Genomic DNA, 14,111 nt, shown 5'->3' on the forward strand with positions numbered 1-14,111 from the left:
GCGGCTGGGAATGACACTATTTTACTATTGATTCGATTTTTCCTTATTTAGATTTAATTTTGACTTAATAACTTTAAAAAAAATTATATATATATATATATACACACACGCTTCTTTTTGTACACAGGCCTTACTTACTACATTGGGATGAAATGTATTATATAAAGCTGGATGCGTAAATAGAGAAATAATAGAAACAAATACGTTACTTATCCCAACAGGACAACGTACAAGAAATAATAAAATTATTTATTTCACACTGAAAAAGTAAAAAAAATGGGAAAAACATGATAACATATCGATACTTAAACGATTAGGTGATAGGTAGGTACATTGGTAGATAAAGAGAGCGAGAGGGACCTAGACACAAAGAGATAGCCACAATATTAACGTAATATGTAGTGTATACCAATATATATATATATATATATATATATATATATATATATATATATATATATGTATATATACACTGTAAAATAAGTGTAATTGATTTTTTCTGATATAGTATTACATCGATTATTTCGTCATATTCCCATTTCTTCACTAATTAATGAATAGCACATGTTTCTATTACCTCCTGTATTACTAGCCATACAATGGAGAATCTTTAGAAATATTCCCATACAAGGACTTCTACTAATAATATTATACTTGTAATATAATAACCATCATCTAGCAGTACGGGATTAATGCTTCTCAATGGCCAATCCCATGTAAAGTTGTGCTGTACTGCGGTTCTTGCAGAGCATTGCTCTTTGATGGGGAGGCAGCATTCAAGGTGAGATGCTCTGCAGGGGGCTCTGCATTAGATGCACAGTGATTACACGGCTGATAAGCTGCAGTCATCCCGGACAAGATAATAGAGACACTTCTCTCTCTGTAGCATGGAGGGATTAGGAAGGGAGGGGGAGGCTGCCATTGTTCTCATGAATGCACACATTCCACAGGCACCTGTTGTCCTCCTGAGTTGTCTCCTCCAAGGTTGGAGAATGCCACTAGCCATTGCTTGTTCATTGTCAATGACCATGTGATGATGTAACCAGAAGTACAGATGCCACAAATGCTTTAGTACATGTATTAGAGCAGTGTTTCCCAACCAGGGTGCCTCCAGCTGTTGCAAAACTACAACTCCCAGCATGCCCAGACAGCCGAAGGCTGTCTTGGCATGCTGGGAGTTGTAGTTTTGCAACAGCTGGAGGCCCCCGGGTTGGGAAACACTGTATTAGAGGTTATGTAGGCTGATTTAAAGGGGTATTTAAATCTCATATATACATATCTATCTATCTATCATCTATCTATCTATCTATCTATCTATCTATCTATCTATATATATATATATATATATATAAAAAAAAGGTGATCAAAAGTAGAAAAAAACGCCCAAAAATAAATAAATAAATAAATAAAAATTAAACCCACATTGAGTTTTATCTTGGCATTTTTTTTCTCCTCCCGTAGAAGTCTATAGGAGAAAGAAATGTGAAGATTCACAGAAAAAAATCCCATAGCCTCAGCATGCTGCTACTTTAAAAAAAAAAAACAACTGCCACTTAGCCAAAAACGCAAATAAAGAGTTTCAAAAAAATGAAATACTATAGGAGAAACCACCAAGTGTGTCTGCTATTTCATATTTTCTGATTGACTCCAAGCTAACATACGACCACAGCATTTTTTGGGCATCAAATGTGGCCTAAGGCTAAGTTTCTACTTGTTTTTATGTCCTTTTTTTGGTTTGAAAAAAAACAATTAAAGACACCTGGAAAAAAAATGCCAGTGCAATCTCCTGCTTCTGGCGTTTTTCCTGACGTTTTTTTCTGGCGTTTTTTCATTTGTGCGAAAATTGCATTTTTGGGCCCTTTAGCATTATTTTATTTTTTTTGGTACCCAAAATCTGTTGCAGTAGTGATGGAAAAAAATGTATTTAATTAAATTAATATTTTTTATAACAAATTTTGAATTAGTTTTTAATAAAGTGCGTTTCACTTTTTTTCCCTCTATTTTTGACATTTTTTAGGAAGTACTACTACTCCCAGCATGGAACAGACTGTTCCATGATGGGAGTACTAGTACCTGTACTAATAGACATATCGCCTCGGGTGTCAGTCCTGACACCCGATGCGATTGTCCATAATATAGCAGAGATGCGGAGCGGCTCTATACAGCACTCACATCTCTGCTCTGTACTCCAGCCAGTGATATGAATAGATATTCACCTCATAATATTTTCCGCCCAGAGTGGGGATTGGCCAGATGGTTCCAACCAATCACAGCTCTCAGAGGGAAATATGAATGAGCGATGTTCTATACACATCACTGGCCGGAGTATAGTGCAGAGATGAGAGCTCTGTATAGAGCTGCTCCGCATCTCTGCAATAGAAAGGACGATCACAGCGGATGTCAGGAGTGATACCCGCTGTGATGTTTCCTTAACTGCAGGTACTGCTACTCCCATCATGGAGCACACTCTGTTCCATGTTGGAAGCTGTAGAACCTGCAGTTAAGGAAAAATCACAGTGGATGTCACTCCTGACACCCGCTGTGGGCCCTGTATAATGTATAGATGCGGGCGGCCGCTCTTCTATGGTCCCCTGCACTGATGTATATATACACCTATTCATATTTCCCACAGAGAGTTGTGATTGGCTAGAACCATCTGGCCAATTACAGCTCTCTGCGGGAAATATGAATAGATGTATATATATACGTCAGTGCAGGTGACCATAGAAGAGCGACTGCTGCATCTATACATTATACAAGAGGATCGCAACGGAACCCGGGGCGATCTGTCAATTAGTACAGGTACTACTACTCCCATCATGGAACAGTGTGTTTCCCCATACTGGGAGTAGTAGTACCACCTAAAAAATAAAGAATAAAAAGTGAAAAACACACACTACATTTTTATTATTGTTGGCTATATTTTTAGGTCCCTGCCCACCCACATAAATTGATCCCTATTTAAAAATTAATAAAAATTTTGTTATAAAAAAGATAAATTTAGTTAAATACAATTTTTTCCATCACTACTGTATCTTTTTTTATTTTTTTTAATGGTACCCTACAAAATTTTACTAAAAAAGGTATCTCCATCACTTTTTTGGATCGCTAAAGTCCAAAAGAGAATAAAAACCACCTGAAAAAACGCCAAAGTTAAAACCCACGTGTCGTTTTTCTTGCCGTTTTTTTACTCCCAAAGAACTTCTATGGGAGAAAAACACCACAATTTCAGGAAAAAAACGCCAGTGGCTCCTTTTGGAAAACCACCAAGGAGCTGAAAAACGCCAAAAAGGAGTGAAAAAACGCCAAAAGGATTAAAAAAACGCCAAAGTGAAAAACGCCAAGTGGAATAGGATTTTTGCGATTTCTCATTGATTTACAGCTAACATCTGGCGGCAGCGTTTTATGGCCGAAAAAACGCCATTCGGCAGAATTGGCATTTTTCTTGGCGTTCCCCCCCCCCCCGATACAAATTATAATTTTATTAGGTTTTTCTCCTCTGTAGGTTCCAGTTCTGATTTTGGTTTAGAAATACTAATGCAAAATAGTGAACCAAATACTATGGTGTGAAACCAGCCTTAGGCTAAGTTTCTACTTGTTTTTTATTTTTATTTTAATTTTTTTTTGGGGGGGGGGGGGGGCAAAAAATAATATAATAAAAAACAAGTAGAAACTTAGCCTAAGGCTGGTTTCACACCATAGTATTTGGTTCACTATTTTGCATTAGTATTTCTAAACCAAAATCAGAACTGGAACCTACAGAGAAGAAAAACCTAATAAAATTATAATTTGTATGGTGTTTTGGACCTACTCCTGATTTTAATTAAAAAATAAAATAAAAAAAGGGATCATTTTCACATCTTGATCACTTTCGCATTGGACACTTTTACTTTTTTGGTGTCACCTTAATTTACTTTAGGCCATTATTCTCTACCAAAAGTGATTTTGCACTAAATTAAGAAATCTGACAGGATTCCTCGCAAATCTGGCAAAATTTCTTCCCCCATTTAAAAAAAATTTAATTAAAATTAAAAAAATATAAAAACCTGTCTTGCAAGCCACAACATGTTTGTATTGAACGAAACAAACCGTATGTTTTTCAGTTTTGTGCAATTGGCGCCATAATTCTTCCATATGTTTCTTAGTAAATCTTTCGCAATGTATGGCTGGGTCCACACTACGTTTTGTCCCATACGGGAGCGCATACGGCAGGAGGGAGCTAAAACCTCGCGCTCCCGCATGTGACCGTATGCGCTCCCGTATGCCATTCACTTCAATGAGCCGACCGGAGTGAAACGTTCGGTCCGGTCGGCTCATTTTTGCGCCGTATGCGCTTTTACAACCGGACCTAAAACCGTGGTTGACCACAGTTTTAGGTCCGGTTGTAAAAGCGCATACGGCGCAAAAATGAGCCGACCGGACCGAACGTTTCACTCCGGTCGGCTCATTGAAGTGAATGGCATACGGGAGCGCATACGGTCACATACGGGAGCGCGAGGTTTTAGCTCCCCCCTGCCGTATGCGCTCCTGTATGGGGGAAAACGTAGTGTGGACCCAGCCTATTTCAGTCTTTGGACATGTTCTTTTAGGCCATGTTGTTTTAGGAACTTTTTGCCTTGGTGAAGTATTTTTTTTTTACTGCAGCTGTATCATTGTGATATCATGCTCTAGGTATATTATGCTGTACATATGATGTCTTTTGTCACCAGTATTGCACAATAATGTTCCAAAATGTACATGAAAAGTGTGTACAGATATCCTAATATAAAGTATCATCATTGTGGTGTGATGTAGATGTACAAGATGTTTAGGAATACTTCCTACATATGTGACACTAGCTAAATAATGGTCATTAATAAACTAAAGCTGTTTATACATATAAGCTATCTGTCAGCAATACAATCATGCATTTATAGTAGAGTTTTCAAAACAGTGCGTCTCCAGCTGTTGCAAAACTACAACTCCCACCATGCCTGGACGTACACTGTTAGAAAAACACTGATCTATGGTATCTCTTCCAACCCCCTATAAACATACGGTACAGACCAAAAGTTTGGACACACCTTCTCATTCAGAGTTTTCTTTATTTTCATGACTATGAAAATTGTAGATTCACATTGAAGGCATCAAAGTCTGGAGAAGGAGGTGAATAGAGGAATCTGGAGGAGGAGGCGGACAAAGGAGTCTGGAGTTGGACAGAGGGGTCTGGAGGAGGAAGCAGACCCTAAGGTGTCCTGACAAATCCCTCCCTTTCCCAGTGTGGCACCCTTTTCCTGTGGAGCTCCGATAAGATGTCATATGTGACATATCACATAATGTAAGGGTATGTGCGTAGAACAAAAAAATCCTCTAATTATTTTTGCTGGCCATATATATATATATATATATATATATATATATATATAAATACTATGTAGGGTCTGTAGTGGTAATGATGGGGGTTGTTGTCAGTTTGTCAGTATAGGATGTCCTCCTAAACTCAGGTGACAAACTGGTAACATTATTGCTCTTAGAGGTATTTCCAATTTTTTTTATAATTCCCTATGCTAAGGATAGGGGATATCTAGGCGATCGGTGGGGTCTGACCGATGGGACACCCACCGATCACCAGAATAGAGGATTAATGTCCCCATAAATGAAGAGAGTGGACCAGCGCTTCATGCATTATCTATGGGGAGGAACTGCTCTATGTTGGGCGTTTATGTGCAGTATGTTGTGTACAGAAGTGGGAGGATATTAAAGAAGATGGCTGAGTGTGGTTAGGGGCATGTATGAGGGTGTGGTTAGGGGCGTGGCTGGGCTATGGGCTCTAGCTCCGGGTCTTTTGGGTGACCTAGCAACGTCCCTGTGCTGGAGTAAGATGTATTGATTTTATTATATAAATATAGTACATCTTTCACAAACCCATAGCCATAGGTTTCTGCTAGGGATGTCCCGATACCATTTTTTTAAGACCGAGTACCGATACTTTAATTCTAGTACTCGCCGATACCAAGTACGAGTACTTTTATTTTAAAGGGAATCTGACACCAGGGTGACCCGGTTTCTGGCACTGTTTACCGTGCTGATATGTGGGTTCCTTGTTGTGCGCAATGGAGGTGGCTGCTGTAGTATGAGCCAAGATTTCTCTCTTCTACATTGGGCAGAACAAAGAATTTGCATTATGTGCGAGACCGATGACCACATGTGAGTAATGGTAGAAACCGGTTCACCTGCACTATCTACCTATAAATTCAAGTTAGTGCAGGTGACTCTGCTGTAAGATTGTCTTTAATGTTAGGTAGTATCCCCTTGTAGACACTAGCAGCAGCCCCCTGTAGACATTAGTAGCAGCCCCCCCCCCTGCAGATGTTAGTAAAAGCCCCCTGTAGACCGCAGCCTCGCTTGTAGACAGCAAGACCCCCTTTAGACAGCAGTCCCCCTGTCGACCGCAGCCCCCCTTGTAGACAGCAAGCCCCCCTTGTAGACAGCAGCCCCCCTGCAGATGTTAGTAGCAGGCCCCCTTTAGACCGCAGCCCCCACCCTTGTAAACAGCTCACCTGCTGCTGCCCTGTTCTCCCGTCCTCCCATCCATATCATGGCGTTCTATGGAGGAGCATGTGTCATACACATCACTCTGCTTCCTCTGTAGCATTACACTGGATGCAGTGGAGGAGGTGGAGTGATGTGTGTGCCACATGCTCCTCCATGGAACGCCATGATGCAGACGGGAGGATAGGGCAGCGGAGCGGCAGCAGGTATCGGATTGGCTGGTACCGGCCCCGATACCGATACTAGTATCGGTATCGGGACATCCCTAGTTTCTGCCATATTTTTAGAAAATTTTCTGACATGAATTAAACTAAATGTGTTGGGCTGTTTAAGGCCAATGTCCCTTTTTAAAGAAAAGTGGAATGAATTTTAAAAGCACACACAAATTACACAGTACAAATAAATATTTAGACATCATTTTTCTATCTGTTCCAAGTAATCTTCATCCAAGTATAACAGTGGATGTGAAATACCTCTATGTTACATTAGTATGAAACTGGCAAAAATTTAGAAAATCACAATTTCTGAATGAGTTTTCTCAAGAACCTATAAGAGCTGAATTGTTGTTTAGGGTGTTTGACAGCTGAACACTTGACACTTATCACCTCCACCATTGTCATGAGAGAAATTGCTGCTTAGAATTTCCTTTTGTAACATAACCATTTTTTTCCCCACAAATGTAACTGGAAGTGATAAAGAGTATTTGGGAGAATTATTAAAATCTGTTTAGAGAAAACTTGGTGCATTTACCCATAGCAACCAATTTTCAGAGGCTTTTTAAAAAAAAAAAGTAAAGAGGAAATTTGATTGGTTGCTATGGGCAACTGCACTACTTATCCCCTGTAAAGATTTTGATAAATCTCTCCCATTTTGAAAAAATAGCCCCCCTGGCTATGATAGAAAGTATCTATGTTTGGATGTGTTCAGCTATAGTGGATCTGCTGTGGTTTTGTGGTGCGGATTCTGCACTGCAGATCAATGTACAGTACAACAAAGGTGGAGGGAGTTTTACCTGTATTGTACAATCTACAATTTACAATCTACAGCCTGTTCATTCTGTTTTGGGCGTTCTGTAGCAGATTCGCATGTAGAAAATTGGCAGAATATTAGAGATGCAGTACAGTGGATGAGATTTGGAAAAACTTGCTGAAAACTGCATACCAAAACTGCATAAAATCTGTGGAAGGTGACCTGCAGTGTGGATTTAAAAAACAAATAAACAAAAAAAAAAAACCTTAACAAAAAAACACCATCATTTCAAACAACTTCCCTTCATGTGATAAGCTATTTGATTTTTAACACGGTTTTAAATCGTTTAATTTGCCAAAAATGAATCTTATTTCAGAAAAAAAGTCCTAAAGTCTTGGTCACTAGGTGTCTGTATCTAGCTGGAAGATGGGAAATGGAGGAAGAGGTAAGCTAGTGTTATGCAGGGGAGGAAGCCTGCACTGTGTACGTGCAGGCTAAGCCTGTCTGCCTCCCCCAGAGGGTCTATCATGTGCCTGAAAGTTAAATCAGGGCCTTTCTCTTTACTTTTACTACCCACAAAGTTCTGGGGAACTGTCTCTAGTGTAGTTTGTCATCATCATCTGCTCACCAGGGCTGCTTTTGTGATAAATCTTCTTATTTCTGCAATCCCCTTTCCCTACTCCCTTTAGCTCATCAGAAGCAAAAACAGCTATTCACTGCTTACACCAAGGTTGCTTTAATGATGTACCTCTGCCATGCTGTCATGCTATTACAGTCTTTCTTTGCTCGAAAAGCACCTTGCAGAGTCAGTGCTTTAAAAACCCCTTCTCCCTCTGAGATGCCATCGTTGGAAGTGTATTGTACATTATCCCCAGCACAGGGTCAGCCTGTTCAGTCCAGTGCTGTTTCTCCAGCAATATGTCATGGCATAGCACAGAGAAGTAGGTGCTGTCCTTTCCTCTTATAAGGGAAAGAAAATCTTGGTGTGAGCACCGCCCAGCTGAGATTCTGTCCCCTGAAATGGAGAGAATAAGAACTAGCTGTGCACCATGGAGGGGGCTCTAAGGGGCTTAATAACAGCAGTGAGAGCACTACAATCACTGTACCACCACTCTGAAGAGTTAATCTAACTAATCTGTGTAATTTCTACAATTTGCAATCTACAATTTATACAAACCGCACTCCTCTTGATAAATTAAAGAGCTTCTGAGGCTGCCCTCACCACTACAATCTGTGCCGGCTAGCAAGTGTAAATTGTAGCCAATTTGGCATACACCCACTTCACTAAAAAACATGCACCAGGCCTCTTCCACTTGGTGAACGTGGGGCAAAAAGGTACACATTTGTACGCACACTAATCTGTATGTTGAACACTTTAAGAAATTTCCCCCCAAACTGCTTGAGATCCAAAGCAAATTGAGGGGAGGCAGAAACTATTCTAATAGACCTCCTCCTTCTCAAAATTACTATTGGCCTACCCCTCAATCATAGGGCAATCGAGGGGAAACTGGTGCCCCCTCAAACCCTCCCCCCACATCTTCTTCCTCTTCTACATCTTTTTTAGACAACTATCGGGGCCAATAACAGCTATGTTACCGTCCGGAGAGGGGCCGCTATCCGGCCTAAAATCCAACAGCCAGGGGCGTGTTATTAATCGCTCCTCATGCACTCTCACCTCATCACAAATAGGAGTTCTTGATAAGGGCCTTTCGTTTGTTCCCATGACTAAATTTGATTTGTTTATCTGGACAAAAGATATACACATATTCGCTAGGAAGCTTAAATGGCATAAGTACCATAAGCTAAGTGTGAAGAGAGAAGGCAGGGACCATGGTCTAACGGTACAGGAATTCCAGGTAGCCAGGGAACTTGGGTTCCTCCTTTACGGAGAATGAAAGGATACTTGGGGAAGAACCCTACTCAGACTGCACATTTCCCCCATTAGGTGACATTTCTTGCATTGATGTTTTGTGCATTTGGTGTTGAGGGATTTGCGTCCATCACCAATACTATTCCCTAAGGCTATTATAATCTAAGTCGCCAAGAAAGACAGACATTAAGGGAACTGGAGGTGGACGACAACCTCGTCATCAAGTCCTCAGATAAGGAAGGAAATGTAGTTTTGCTTGATAGATTCATTTATATGTATGTGCAAAAGACTCCTAGATGACAACTCTACCTATGAAAAACTTCAGGTAAATCCTACACAAGGTTACCTAGAAGAATTAAAAATTCTATTGACTCAAGCCAAAATATGCGTTCCTTTTTCCCAAGAATCCTGTGACACCGACTTTTTATGCCTTCCCTAAAATACATAAAGGCATTGAAGGGGAGGCCAATTGTGGCATCGGGAGTCTCAGGCAAAATATAGGAATATATGTTGACAAAATTCTGAGAAACTTTGTCCATTCCTTACCCTCCTACACCCGTGACACGGTAGACCTCCTGACCAAATTAGAGGGACTGACCATAGATGAGGGTACCTGGTTATCTTCCATCGACTTGGAAGCTCTTTATTCCTCGATTCCACATGAGGTAGGTCTCCATGCAGTCTCTTCCTTTATTGCATCAAGGGTACCATCGTGCCCACAACAAATTTGTCTTGGATCTGCTGAGTTACATCTTGACTTATTGTTATTTTTTGTTTGGAGGGCGGTACTTCCACCAGCTCAGGGGTACCACGATGGGGAGTCCATGTGCCCCATCGTATGCTGACCTTACCCTGGGCTTATGGGTGGCAACTACCGCCATCTCTGACGAACGGGAACATCTATCAGAGAGCGCGACCTTTTGGTCGCGCTATATTGATGATATTTTTATTTTATGGGCAGGTACAAAATACAAATTTGAGGAATATTTGAGGAGTCCTGAATATTAATGATCTGGGATGAGATCCAAAAAGTGGAATTAGCTTTTCTGGACATCTATATCTCTAAAGAAGGCTCAGGCGGCCTATCAACAACTGTTTATAGGAAGGCCACTGCCACTAATGGTCTCCTGAGATGGGAGGGCTGCCACACAGTCCCTCTTAAACAGGGGATACCGAGGGAGCAGTATCTCCGTCTCAGGAGGAACTGTTCAGACAGGGCTGAATTCTCAAAACAGGTGAAGGATCTTCGTTACAGATTCCTAGAACGTGACTATCCAGACTACACGCTGCAATCAGCCTATAGTTCTGCCCTTGAATAGGAAAGACCTCAACTACTCATTCCCAGGGCAAAATCTGGAGTGTCACAACCTCTAAGAGTGATAGGCACCTTTGATGCACAATCTAAAAGAGTCAGAGACATTATTAATCAACGCTGGAATAGTCTCAAATTAGACCCTGATTTATCTGAGGTAGTGGGGGATGTACCGGCGATAACATTCCGGAGAGGAAGGAGTTTAGGTGATTCTCTAGTGCATTCCTATCTTCCAGTTCACCTGGAATAGAACCTGGTTGCACCAATACTCCTCTCTGGGTTGCTACCGCTGTGGCCATTGCAAGGCCTGTGTTAACATTAGAAATACTATGACTTTTATGGACGGCCATGAGACATGTGATCAAGAATTTTATTAAAGGGGTACTACCGTGCTGACAACTTATCCCCTATCTAAAGGATAGGGGATAAGTTGCCTGATCGCGCGGGTTCCTGCCACTGGGGACCCCCTGCGATCTCGCACGCATCACCCCGCTCTCATCAGGCCCCGGAGCGAACATCGCTCTGGGTCTGATGACTGCCAATCACAGGGCCAGAGTATCGTGATGTCACGGCTCCGCCCCCATGTGACGTCATGCTCCGCCCCTCAATGTAAGTTTATGGCAAGGGGCAGTTTGAAGGTTCAGCAGTTTGGCGAACTCCAAATGTGTTCTGTTGTTTTTTTTTATCTGTCCTCTCTTCCATAAAACACTCTGAGAAGTATATGACCTATGGTGGTTCCTTGACAGATACTTCCATCTTCTCTGTGGATGTTTGGAACCCTTTCAGTGTTATCATTGGTGTTTTTGTTGAATCTCTGAATAGTGACCTCCTTGTCCGCTTTGTGAGTTATGGTCAGCGGACTTTTCTTGTCAGGTTTGTAGTTGTGCTTTATTATTTGCTCCCCAACTTTGTATGTGACCTGTATGGAGAGCGCCCTTGTCTATGCATTTCTTGCCTAATGGTTTAGCAGAACAGTTGTATTTTCCTAATGTCATGTAAGGCTGGGTTCACATATATCAGGCATCCAGCAGGCGGTGCACCCCGGAGGGAAACTGATACTAGAACTGATCCCATTCATTTGAATGGGACAGTTCACAATCATCTAGCATCTCAATTTTGATGCCGGATGGTTGGACACGCCGGAGTGCACCGGACAGTGGAACACAGCTTGCTGTGTTCCCCTGTCCACCATTCAGAAACAATGGATGCTGGATGCTATACAACTGATGACAACTTCTATGTATATAAAAGACAGGCGGGCTCAGCACCATATGAAAAGGGGTGCTATTAAGCGTATCAACCAACAAGCACTACACCAAAAAAGGAAAAGAGATACGCAATATAATGCACACCCACAATTGCTGCATGTCAAATAATATTATCTTTATTGCACATAAGTATATACAAAATGCAGACAATACAATTAAAAACAATTAAAAGGCCCAAATGGCCACTGCACAAACAAGGGGGGACCCCACCCAGGGCACCTGCCTTCACAAATAAATAGGTTATGAGCCTATCATATTGCAAAAGTACTATATCAATACAGTCCTATCCCCACAACACTAGTAGTCTGTATACAACCTGAATATCCTTCATAAATAACACAGGGGATTAGCAGTGGAGGACAATAGATGGAGAATTAGTCAGGCAGGTGCCCCCCTAGTGACCCCACGCGATCCGTTGCCCGTCAGCAACTTCCTCAGGGGTGTTGTGTCTCTTTAATTCAGTTTCTGCCATATATACTAAGCATAATCAACCTAATTATGGTGAAGGAGTTACCTGTTTGTCCATTGTATCCCATCTTCGGGCATACAATGGACAAACAGGTAACTCCTTCACCATAATTAGGTTGATTATGCTTAGTATATATGGCAAAAACTGAATTAAAGAGGCACAACATCCCTGAGGAAGTTGCTGACGGGCGTGGGGTCTCTAGGGGGGCACCTACCTGACTACTCCTCCATCTATTGTCCTCCACTGCTAATCCCCTGTGTTATTTATGAAGGATATTCAGGTTGTATACAGACTACTAGTGTTGTGGGGATAGGACTGTATTGATATAGTACTTTTGCAATATGATAGGCTCATAACCTATTTATTTGTGGAGGCAGGTGCCCTGGGTGGGGTCCCCCCTTGTTTGTGCAGTGGCCATTTGGGCCTTTTAATTGTTTTTAATTGTATTGTCTGCATTTTGTATATACTTATGTGCAATAAAGATAATATTATTTGATATGTAGCAATTGTGGGTGTGCATTATATTGCGTATCTCTCTTCTTTTTTTGGTGTAGAACTGATGACAACTTGTCATCAGTTGTGGCATCAGTTGCGTGGAGATTTAGGCTGAGTTCACCTATGCAGGATGCCGGACATATGTGAACCCATCCTAGCAAATAACACAATATTTATACTACACACAGCGTTGTTTGCATTTAACTTATTTTGTGCATTCTTAAAGGGTAGCTCCCACCATCCTATATTTTTTTTTTGCTAGCCTGTTCCCCCCCCCCCCCGCTACGGCACTTGCCCATTCCCTCCTCCCCACCACCCGCCCCGCATACCCCGTTCCCTCATTACACTTGCAGTTACTGCAGAGTCTGGCAACGTGCAGGGACAGCGGCAACGAGGCGGCGGTGGCGATGTGCGGGAGGAGTGGCCTCCCAGCCAGTGGCCGGGGAACCAATGAGCTCGCTCCCGCCTGTCTGATTGACAGGCAGGGAGCGAGTGCAGACTAACTGAAAAAGGACTGATTGCCACTCCAAAATCAGTCCTTTTTCAGTAGCCGGTTTTTAAATGTAAGTTAAACCTTTTTAATGAAGAAAAAAAAAAATAATAAAAGTATATTAGAGATATGTTGTAGTACATAATTACTACAACATATCAAAAAATAAAGTTGGTGACAGTGCCCATTTAATAGGGTAGACCCAATCTCATCAAAGGATTTTTTTTTTTTTATAAAAAAAGAGGTTAAATACATACAGATGTTGTACCCACTGTTTTGAGTGCTTTGGTTCAACATCTTGTAAGTGCAGTGTGCTAATGTACTGTACCTGATGCAGGTTCGCAGAGGTGAGGGGTGATGTACATAGTACTGCATGTATCACTGCTTAATCAGTTTAGGCCTGGCAAATTAGCTGGGCTGGATGCGAGAGGTCAGTGGTAATGCATACAGTCCTGTGTGCATCACTGCTCAAGGTACAGGAGCATGTAGTCCAAGGATAAACAGGAGTCCCTGCTCCTGTGTGTACATTCTATGGCCACGAAAACAGAGTAGTGCACAGCCCACAATGATAACTGCTATTACATCTGCAAGCACTCAAAACCTTTTTATTTATTTTATTTTATTTGTTTATTTGCAGAGAATTTTTTTTTAAATTAGCTAGTGTCCAAGAGTTATACAGATTTGTAAATGTTTCTATAATAAAAAAA

At 41.4% G+C, this 14,111-nt stretch overlaps 1 protein-coding gene across 4 annotated transcripts in view; it reads left to right on the forward strand.

Annotated features, from left to right (window-relative positions):
- Positions 1-14,111, forward strand: part of ISLR2 (immunoglobulin superfamily containing leucine rich repeat 2) — a 76,841-nt gene that overhangs the window by 27,064 nt on the left and 35,666 nt on the right. Inside the window, exon 2 of one of the 4 annotated variants that reach the window (XM_056572752.1) lies at positions 5,111-5,323. The exons of 2 other annotated variants lie outside the window; for them this stretch is intronic. The gene's annotated coding sequence lies outside the window, so the exon portion shown is untranslated. The remainder of the gene's footprint in view (positions 1-5,110; positions 5,324-14,111) is intronic. One more of the 4 variants, XM_056572753.1, reaches the window with a different exon arrangement.

The sequence above is a fragment of the Hyla sarda genome, chromosome 4 (assembly GCF_029499605.1).
Source record: "Hyla sarda isolate aHylSar1 chromosome 4, aHylSar1.hap1, whole genome shotgun sequence".
Taxonomy (NCBI): domain Eukaryota; kingdom Metazoa; phylum Chordata; class Amphibia; order Anura; family Hylidae; genus Hyla; species Hyla sarda.